The sequence below is a fragment of the Martes martes genome, assembly GCF_963455335.1.
Source record: "Martes martes genome assembly, chromosome: 8".
NCBI lineage: Eukaryota > Metazoa > Chordata > Mammalia > Carnivora > Mustelidae > Martes > Martes martes.
The window spans coordinates 82113642-82124520 of record NC_137895.1 but is presented as its reverse complement, the minus strand read 5'-3'; positions in this window follow the sequence as shown (position 1 = coordinate 82124520).

Sequence of the window (10879 nt, the reverse complement as noted above, 5' to 3'; positions counted from 1 at the left end):
TAAATATTTTATTTAATTATTTGAGAGAGAGAGAGCATGAGCAGTGCAAGGGGCAGAGGGAGAAGCAAACTCCTTGCTAAGCAGGGAGTCCGACGTGGGGCTTGATCCCGGGACTCCAGGATCATGACCTGAGCCAAAATCAGATGCTTAACCGATTGAACCACCCAGGTCTCCCTAAATCTCTTTCTTACTTGTTCACTGGCCTTTCACTTGTTTAAGCATCTTTTAATCACCAAAGCTTCTAATTTTAACATAATCAAGATTATTTGTCCATGTTTTTCTTTACATTTTTGTACATTGTTTAAAAAAATCCTATGTTTTTTCTAGCTTTTTAAAAATTGTGCTTTTCACATTTATGTCTGTAAGATATCTATAATTCATTTGTGTATATGGTATGATATTGGAATCTAATTCTCCTTTTTTTCCTTATTGTACCAAAATCCATTACTGAACCATCAAAATTTTCCCCAATCTGACCTCTCATATATTTCATGTTTTCACATATATGTAGATCTGTTTCTAAACTTTGTCATTATTATTCTGTCTTGGTTACTATAGCTTCATAATAAGTCTTAATAACTACTAAAGTAAAATTCTGCACCTTGCTCTTCTTCAAAATTATCTTAACTATTTTGGGCTCTTTGCTCTTCCATGTAAAATCTAGAAAACTTTGCCCAACCGCTAGTGTTATCCTGAGTATTTTATGCTATGGATTATGTAACTGACTTTTACATACAAAGGTTAATCACATAAAATACAACCTAATCAGTGGTAGCTTGGCTGCTAAATAAGCTGCAGACACAAATTCTAAAGATGCTGTACTCCGAATCATATCGAACAATGATTGCTGAATGACTTTGGTTGATTATGGATATTGGCAGACTTTGGGTCTTTCCTCAGAAAGAGACTCGGCCATCTTGCTCTACTTTGAATGGTACTACCCATCCAGTCAGTGGCTCATTGTCCTCTCTGGATCAGTGTCAGTAACTGGCAGGAGCTTCCATGATTCTTGAAGAGGAGGAAGCCCTCGCCCCAGCTTATGGCCAGTATGAGAGGTGAGATTGAAAAACGTTCCACTTCGTCTACACTGCACTCCCCGCCCAGCACCTCCATGCGGCCTGACCCTCAGAGTCCTCAGCATTCATCCCACTTCCAGGACAAGATTTAAATTAGTCTTTGTACCTTTGGAAACTTCAGGTTGTCATTCCCTCAACAGCAAATGTAGGAATCTTGCAGAACAAAGAAAATGTTATAGGAATCTTTACATTCCTCTCACATATTTACTCCATAACAGCATTCAGAAGTATCTTTTTTGAACTATAATAATGTATAATAAACAGAGCTACTACAGTTATCTCAGTCTTCCTCAAATGCTGGACATGAACTTTGAGCACAATTTATGCATCAGACAGAATGCCGGATACTTTGCATATGTTTTTCCAGATTATCTTTACAACACTCTTGCAAGGTTGATAATATAATCCCAAACTTACAGGCGAGGAGGTTGAAGACCAGAGAAGTTGTTGCCTAAGGAAGGTACAGCAACTAGCAGTAAGTTATAGATTGAAGAGTCAAGCCCAGAAATACTCAGATTTCAAAGTCCTTTATCCTTCCTACAACACTTCAGACTATGTTAAAATCTTCTACTTTAGAACAATAAACACAACATGGAGCGCCTGGCTAGTTCAGTCAGAAGAACATGTAACTCTTAATCTTAGGGTTGTGAGTTTGAGCCCCACATTGGGTGTAGAGATTACTAAAAAAAAAAACAGATCTAAAAAAAATTTTTTTAATCAATAAACATAATTATTTGCATTTTAGGGATACAATTTACAAATTGCCCAATGCCCATATGATGAACAATCATTCATTTGAAATGCATTTATTGCCTATTATATGCTAGGCCCTGGATATTCTTTTTTTTTTTTTTAAGATTTCATTTATTTATTTGAGAGAGAGAGAGCAAGAGAGCACAAGCAGTGGGAAGGCAGAAGGAGAGGGACAAGCTAATTCCCTTACTGAGCAGGGAGTCCCATGCAGGGCTCCATCCTAGGACCCTGAGATCATGATCTGAGCCCAAGGCAGGTGCTTAACCAACTGAACCACCCAGGTACCCCTAGGCCCTGGATATTCTTAAAAGCAGCTCAAAATTAACCTGAGTGGCAATACACCCTGAAGAAAAGTTTAAAAAAATGAAAATGTTGAATTAGCTGGGACACATGATAAACACAACAAAACAGAAATCAGTCAGGTTCTCTGACTGATTACTTTGAGAAGCTGCAGATATGTTAACACTATAAATTTTGCCAAAGAACTGTGCATTGTCCTTTTGTCTAGTGTGAGTTGAAAACCCTAAGAATTTTAAACCGTTCGAAAGATTCTGTAAATAAGTTGGGACAAAGTCACGGGCTAGCTACCAATGTAGGTATTTCCCACATGAACTGTGCTACACATAATCAAGTGAGCAAAACATGTCTTGAAATTGTACTATTGGCTAATCCTATAAAAAATATGGGGGGAAAAATCTCTCATATTAGTCAATAAAAAGTGAAAAGCCCGGTTCTCATCATACTCTGGCTGGCACAGTATGTAGATCTCTGAGCTTTAGTTTTCCAGTTTGTAAAAATGGAGAAAATCATAAAAGCCATCTCAAAAGCTCAGGTTGATTAAATGTGATAATGCATTCGAAAAGTACTTTAGAAAGTGTAATGTGTTGCACGCGTGTGACTTACTATTAGATAGAAGTTTGATCATCAAAACACCTGTTTCCAAAGCTCTGCTTGTGCCATGAGTGATCTAAAAAAGCAGAGTTCCTACTCATTTTAGAATGGGAAAAAACCGAAGGCAGGAGCTGGGAATGGAAATGAAGGCTTTCTAAATGAAAAGGGATAAGATTAGAACAATAGAAGTTATTTCAAGTTTCCCTAAGAATGAGAGTAAATACAATTGGAAAAATAAAACTTCTTACAGGTGGAACTGTCTTTGTGGGGGGATAACAGGGCTATCAACTGATCCACACCTTCCAAATTTCAGGACCACTGAAACTGTAATAAAAGAATCTGGGGAGGTGGGGCACCCGGGTAGCTCAATGGGTTAAAGCCTCTGCCTTTGACTTGGTCACGATCTCAGGGTCCTGGAATCAAGCCCCACACTGGGCTCTCTGCTCAGCAGGGAGCCTCTTCCCCCTCTCTCTCTGCCTGCCTCTCTGCCTACTTGTGATCTCTGTCTGTCAAATAAATAAATAAAATCTTTAAAAAAAAAAAAGAATCTGGGGAGGTAATGTCATAGAATCAAGCCTTTCTGCTATGGCTTGTTGAAGTCCAACCTTTAATGGGATTTTAAGCTACTGCATCTCCAATGAGGAATTTGACAGTGGATAATAATGAAAACAAATATCTGATGAGAAACAAGAGAAGCCCAAACTCACAAATCTTGTGAGGCCACTCCTGATGGGATTCTATGTCAATAGACTGAGCGGTGTACCCGGGTCTTTCCCAAGCTCTCAAGCCTTCAGTTACAGCTTGCAGACCATCGGAAATAAAAGAAAACGCATCGTCTTAAATCATAAGCACATGCAGAAAAAAAGAACCAATGGTATTGCAGAAATACGATTTATGGCTAAAAGGGGCTAATACTCCAGTGTGTGTCTTTCTCTTTGTTTCCAGAGTCCTAAAAGGTCCAGTGGTACCCTAACCCTAAATTGAGTGCCTTAATCAAACGTCTGATAGAAAACAGCTGTGGACTGTCAGCAAGATGCTTGTGAATTATCCGAAGCAGTGATTAGCAGTTGTCCCTTGGACTTGATGACAAAAACCACTACACCATCTCTTCCCCAACTGCAGCTATTTAAGTAGACTAAGACAGAACAGAATGAACAGCAGGGACTCGCAGCAGAAGCACAGGAAGTGATATGCAAAAATCTGCCTTCGGGACAACTGCATTCACTGTGCAGTTTGAGGACATGAAGGAGGCATTGGGGGCTGTGACCTGGCCTGTCCTCCCCTCTTGGGGCTCTACCCTCCGGGACAGGCTCTGTCAGCCAGCAGGAAGAGGAGCTGACTCCTCTCGAATGGCCCCGTGCTTCCCAAGGGCTGCGATAACATAGAGCTGTCACAGAGCTGTCACAGAGTCCAGTGGGCTGTGCCTGGCTGACTCAGCAGTGGCTCCCTAAATGACTTAGGGAAAACCCCAAATTTTCCATTTCATCCAGAGTAAGCCCTTCATATGATTAAACTACAAATGCTTGACAATCCACACACCGACTGTGTCTATCCATCACCCACTGATGGGTGACACCAAGGGTCTTGGTATCACTGGAAATAACATTAAACAAATCATTATCTAGCAAAGTCTCAACCTGAGGCTTTAGGCAAGTGCCTGACGCTCTGTTACACTTTCCTCACCTTCTTGTCCTCCAGCTGTAGCCCCAATTGGATGGAAGCACCTAGAAGACGTGTCTTCGCAACAGGGGATTAACCCCAAGGACCATGTTTCTTTTAACTTTAACTAGTGATGTGCTGCTGCTTTTGCCAACACTCGCTATTAGCATCTATGATGTGGCAAAGACAGTTTGAGATTTTTTTATTTGTTTAAATGAACACTTGCATGGTGTTTAAAATGTGTTAGCCACGGTTCTGCGGGCTTTCTTTACAAGCATGGACTCTTAAAACCCTCACCAGTCATCATTCATTCTTTACATTTGTGAACACAGAAGCCCAGAGCTAGCCAAAGCAGACCGAGGAATCAAGCTAGGCACTCTAGAGCCAGAATCCATTCTCCTATCTAGATTGCCCGCTATGGTTGCTACTCTAGTTGCAACAAAACACATGCTTCTGAAAAAATGTTTGCCAATATTTCCACCCAGTGAATAATGTCCTTGGTTAAAGTCTTTAACAAAAAACAACAACAACAACAAAAAATGTTGTGGTCCTTAAAGCCAGATATAACACCTGGCTAAATAAAAAATATATCTTTAAAAATATGTTTAATATCTTATCAACAGAGCATATTAGAATGCATCATTTTCAACTACAATAAGCAAAGATCAGGTTTGCTCTGTTTTTAATAACAACAACAACAAAACCCCACTTACTTTCTACAGACAAATCTGAAATTATTTTTAAAGATTTATTTATTTATTTGGGGGGCAGAGGGAGAGAGATTCTCAAGCAGACTCCACACTGAGCACAGAGCCTGACGTGGGGCTTGATCTCATGACCCTGAGATCACGACTTGAGCCGAAACCAAGAATCAGCCGCTCAGCCAACTGAGCCACCCAGGCACCCCTAATCTGAAATACTTTAAAGCGAAGTAAAATGCTCACCCTCGGCTCCCCACTTTCCAGAACCAAGTGATGCAAAAATCCCACATTCTTAACCATAATCTGACTTGTCAGAGAAGATATTCGGCATCATCAATTCTTCTTTGAAAATTCAGGTTACAAAGTTTATGAGGTGAAAAATGTCAATTGTGTTTAAAAAGGCCAAGGAGGGTTGCGGTCAGTATTTAACCAGGACTTCCCCTGAAGTTTGGTCTTCAGAATCACACACAGCTTCATCGATCAGAAGAAGGAAACTGAAATACTACTTAGATGAACAGAAGAACTTAACATTCATCAAATTCGTCCTCAAAATGAACTTCTAATCCTTGTCAGATATGTATATATGTGAATACACGGATACTGTGTAAATATCTATGTTTTATATGGTTATAATCAGCTAGCTTAAAGCATATGGCAGACTATGGCCAATTGAGAATCAACTTTACAAAGTAACTAGGAATGACTAGTTAATTAACTTCTGCTTCCTCCAAAATTCAGAAAGGTGCATTTTAGCCTGATGGATTAAAAACATAAGTACTAAGTACTTGCTGAGAGCACATCTGGAATCACTTTATCCTGAAACTGTTGTATAATGAGGTACTAACATAGCCAACTATGGCTCACCCCCCACTGAATGAGTGTGTGTGTCCTGGACTTAACCCCCTTTCAGTAGCAAGTTCAAATTCCAGAACAGCTTGTCCAGGGATCATGTCGGCAGGAATGTGCTTGTCTTGGAAACCTATGGACCAAAATATGCTCATCCTTAAGAAGAGAAGATCCTGCAGATAACAGGGACTGGCCAATCCGTGTTCCCAGATGTCTCAGAACTGCTGGTTCTCCTGTTCTTACCCTCTGTCCAGCACCAAGCCCATATTCTCTTCAGCACTACGTGGGAAACAAAAGACAATAAGCAAGAAATTGTAACGAGTCCTAACAAAATATCGGACCAAGATATTTGGGGAGAGGCAATTTTCAGAGGATGAGCAATTTTTCACAATGTCATTGATGAAGCATGTGAATGTAGCATAGATTTCATGGCTGTCAATTCACAAGGTTTCCAGTGGAAATAGACTAATCTAATGGCTGCATAATTAGATGTATTAATTCCCATGACATGGCACTCAGACGTGGAATGAGAAGACAGGGGACCTGAGTTCTACCTCCCAGTTTTCCCACTAACCAGTAAGTGGTTCAGCCAGTGATATTATTTTCCTGCCCAGCCTCAGCTGCTTCCCTTCATGAAATTCATCTGATGAATCTCTCAAATCCCTTCCAACTCAGAATCTATCTTAGACTCAAAGTTTTTTTTCTACTGAAGTTCAAACATACACGTGTGTGTGTGTGTGTGTGTGTGTGTGTGTGGATACAGAGATGTGATAGCAAGAGGGATTCCAAACAACCTACTGAAGAGTAAAATCGACATGAAAATCCAGGTGTTGCTCCATCCCATTCAGACAAGTCTTTAGTTAACATTTCTTCCTCATACAGTTCACATGGGCTGCTCCCTGAGACAGACCTTAAGTTCCCATCGTTTATACCCTTCAGTCGCTCTCATTTCCTTCCTCCTTCTTAACCACCGTCACACCAAAAGGGATATAGTATAGTGCAGAAATTTGCAAAACTGTAAAATTATGGCACCCGGTAACACAATGCCATCCTTCTCCCCAAATGTTTTTATTTTGAGAAATAGAGCTATTTTCACTTTAAAATATGATGTATGTTAGCACATTATTGGTTTCTTATTTTTTAATGACTGAAATATGTTTAAGTTTCTAATATGGCAAATATCAATAAATACAACCCAGTCGAACAAACCCTTTGCAGCCCTCAATAATTTTTAAAAGTGCAAGGGGGAGTCCTAAGACCAGAAAGTTTGAGAACTGCTAGTGCAGTGGTTGAGATCACAAACTCCAGAGTGACAATGGCTGAGTTCAAATCCCACTTGTACCACTTAGGAGCTGTGTGACATTGGGGACAGTTGCTCAACATCTCTGTGTCTCAATTTCTTCATCTCTCAAGGGGGCATTATAATAATACAGCTTGCTTCATAGGATGGTCATGAGGCTTACATGAGTTGGTACATGTATTGTACTTAGAACTACCGATGTTATCCATCACTCTTTCTGCTGTCCTTCCCTTCTTCTTCACCACCTCCATTCCCCCATTTCGCTCTCTCTCTCCCTTTTGTTTGCTTTTGCTTTGTCTGGTGTGGTCTGGTCTCACTAAGGCTGCTGCTGCCTTAAGCCAGCAAGTAGCTGTGACTGGCATTGCTTCTGCCAGAGCCACAGGTGTAGCTGCGCCGGTCCCCCCATCACAACCACTGCTTTCCTACCGCTGTGCTGCGCAGCCAGCTGTACCTTTGACTTTGCCCTTCACAGAAGCCCCATCAGCAAAAGATACCTGGAAAATCAAAGCAAGCAGCGCTACATTTAAAAAAACATGCTATGTCAGATGAATTAATACGTAAAGGAGAAACTTTAGCCTTAAGAATAATCAATGAAACAGAAGAAGGAAGTACAGAGAAAATGCAAGCAATGCAAGAAAATGTGGTTGGGGGCTGCCTTCAGCAGGAGCCATGAACTCAGGGTCCTGGGTTCGAGTTCCACACGGGGCTCCGCACTCAGTGGGGAGTCTGCTTCTCCCTCTGCCCCGCTTGTATGCACACTCTCACTCTCTCTCTCAAGTAAATAAATAAAATATTTTTAAAAAATTTAAAAAGGGGGCACCTGGGTGGCTCAGTCGTTCAGCGTCTGCCTTCGGCTCAGGTCATGATCCCGGGGTCCTGGGATGAAGCCCTGCATCAGGCTCCCTGCTCTGCGGGAAGCCTGCTTCTCTCTCCCATTCCCCGTGCTTGTGTCCTCTCTCTCACTGTTTCTCTCTCTCTCTCTCACATGAATAAATAAAATCTTTAAAAAAAATTTTTTTAAAGATTAAATGAAAACATAGTATTTACCCAGGCTTCTTCTGGATAGCTGCCTTCCCTCCTTTTTAAAATCTCTCTTCCCCCTCCCAGAACACCCTCCCTTCCCCAAGAAACATCAACCCACCAGCTGGTTTAAACATTCTGATGAACCTGATTCCCATCATATGCAGGTGACTGACAACCATTTAACCTTGGGGGGGGGTGGCTTTGAGCTTTATTAATATATATAATCATAATGTCTTGTTTTATATTTTCCAACCTGTATTTTCACATAGATTTTCCTTTAATTTTTGACAATCAGCATTTTATTATTCCTATTTTAGAGTCCAGGAAACTGAGGCTCAGGGAAGCTGGCAAACTTGCCAAGATCACAAAGCTGTGGACAGAAATTAAACTGGAGTACAAATGAAACTGGAGGATTTCGTAAACCCTGGGGGAGTGGGATTGGTTGAGTGAGGAGGGGCGGGGCCTGTGGGGAAAGGTGGAACTGGACTATTTTTATCAGGGGGTTACCACTTAAGCAAATCTGCTCCACTGTGGAAATAACTCTACTAAATTTCCCAGGGCTTTTCACAGCTTTGCGTTGCCTCCATAACTCAACCTATGCATTCTTTAAGAATTTTGAGATTTACCTTTTTTTTTTTTAATTTACTAATTTGTTTGCACACCGGCTACCTTGGTTACCTGTTCTAAAGAGGAGTTTTGTTTTGTTTTGTTTTAATATTTTATTTATTTGACAGAGAGAAATCACAACTAGGCAGAGAGGCAGGCAGAGAGAGAGAGGCGGAAGCAGGCTCCCTGCAGAGCATAGAGCCCGATGCGGGGCTCAATCCCAGGACCCTGATAGCATGACCCGAGCCGAAGGCAGAGGCTTAACCCACTGAGTCACCCAGGCACCCCTAAAGAGGAGTTTTAAAAATGCATGCCAGGATGCTTTACATTGAGGAGGCTTCTGAATAGAGTGCTTGTAAATGGACAACTATCTGTATCGCATGTGTGATGTCATTAAATCTATATTTGGTCATTTCAAAACTATCTGGCATTTGTCCTTTACCAACATTACTGAGTAGTTTAGTTTTTCAATCATGCGAGCTTAAAATGTACCGCTGAATCTAATGAATGTCAAACTTGTTTCGTGACTCAAGCTGATTAGAGGACTTTTACACAGAAAAAAAAATTAGGATTCACAAAGGATAAGTTGGGGGTGAACAGTCACTTTATTTTTTTAAAAGATTTATTTGAGAGAGAATGTGTGAGTGAGTCGGGGGGAGGGGGCAGAGGGAGAGAGAGAATCCCAAGCAGACTCCCCATTGAGTGTGGTACTGGATGTGGTGCTCGATTCCAGAACCCTGAGATCACGACCTGAGCCAAAATCAAGACTCAGCTGCTTGGTGGACTGACCCACGAAGGCAGCCCCCTTTTTAAAAAAAAAAGATTTATTTCAGAGAGAGAGAGAGCACAGGAAGGGTGAATATCCACTTTAAAGGAAACAAAGAGGAATACTTTTGAACCATCAGTATTTCTGAATATGTTTAAATTTGTATTAATTTAAACACAACTGTTAAGAAATTTTATCCTAAATGAAATAACAGACATCGGAAATATAAATGCGATGATCTTTGCATGTAAAAGAACTAAGCAATCTGAAATAATTTTTACCAATAGTGATGTGTTTAAGCCAATAAAACCATTCTTTTCTTTTTTTTTTTTTTTGGTAACTTATCAGTTCTGACCATTAGAACGTTCCACAATAATGAAAATGTCTATTTCAGTGCTGTCCAATAGGGTAAGCACTAGTCACATGTAGCTACTGAGGACTTGAAATATAGCTAATGCTATGAGGACCTTGATTTTTAATTTTACTTAATTTTAATTAATTTAAGTTTAAATAGCTTTGTGTGGGTAGTAGCTATGCACTGGACAGAGCAGTAATAAGGTCCCTTTTCAGCAATAAAAAATCCTATGATTCTATCATTCTAATGATCCCAAATTGTGAGGTCAGGATTAAGCCTGTGGTTATTAAACCTTTGAACATTAATTAGACACTGAAATAAAATTGGCTAACTAGACACAAAATTTTTCACTTGTTTTGTTCTTATTTAATACACTTCAGAAAACAATGATGTGCAAAATAAGAAATGGGGCAGCAGCATATGTACTCATTCAGACATAAGATATCTCCCTTGTCCAGGGTAGTTAATATCTAGTGGAAAAGACAGACAGACAGACAGACAGATAGATAGATAGATAGATAGGCAGCTACACAGGAAGGAAAGAAGGGAGGAAGGAAAGAAGAAAACAAACACGGAAATGTAAGAAAGAAGGGAGGCTGGGGAGTTCAGTATGGACCAAGAATGGACAGAGACTATGTTACCCATGGGCATATTGGTGACCTGGTTTGTGTTAAATCCCAATTTGGTAGATCCTTAGGAGACTGACAATTTACCCTTTTAACCAGTACTGCTGAATTCCTATTTTAGGACAAACAACTGTGCTGAGCTCTGGGGATACACTGTTGAGCAGGACAGAATGTCTGCCCTTCAGGAAACTGGTGGATCTCCTGGGAGGCAGAGCTAGGTGAACAAGCAATGAGAATACATTGTGGTTTTAAATGCCACCACAGTAGACTCTGGATG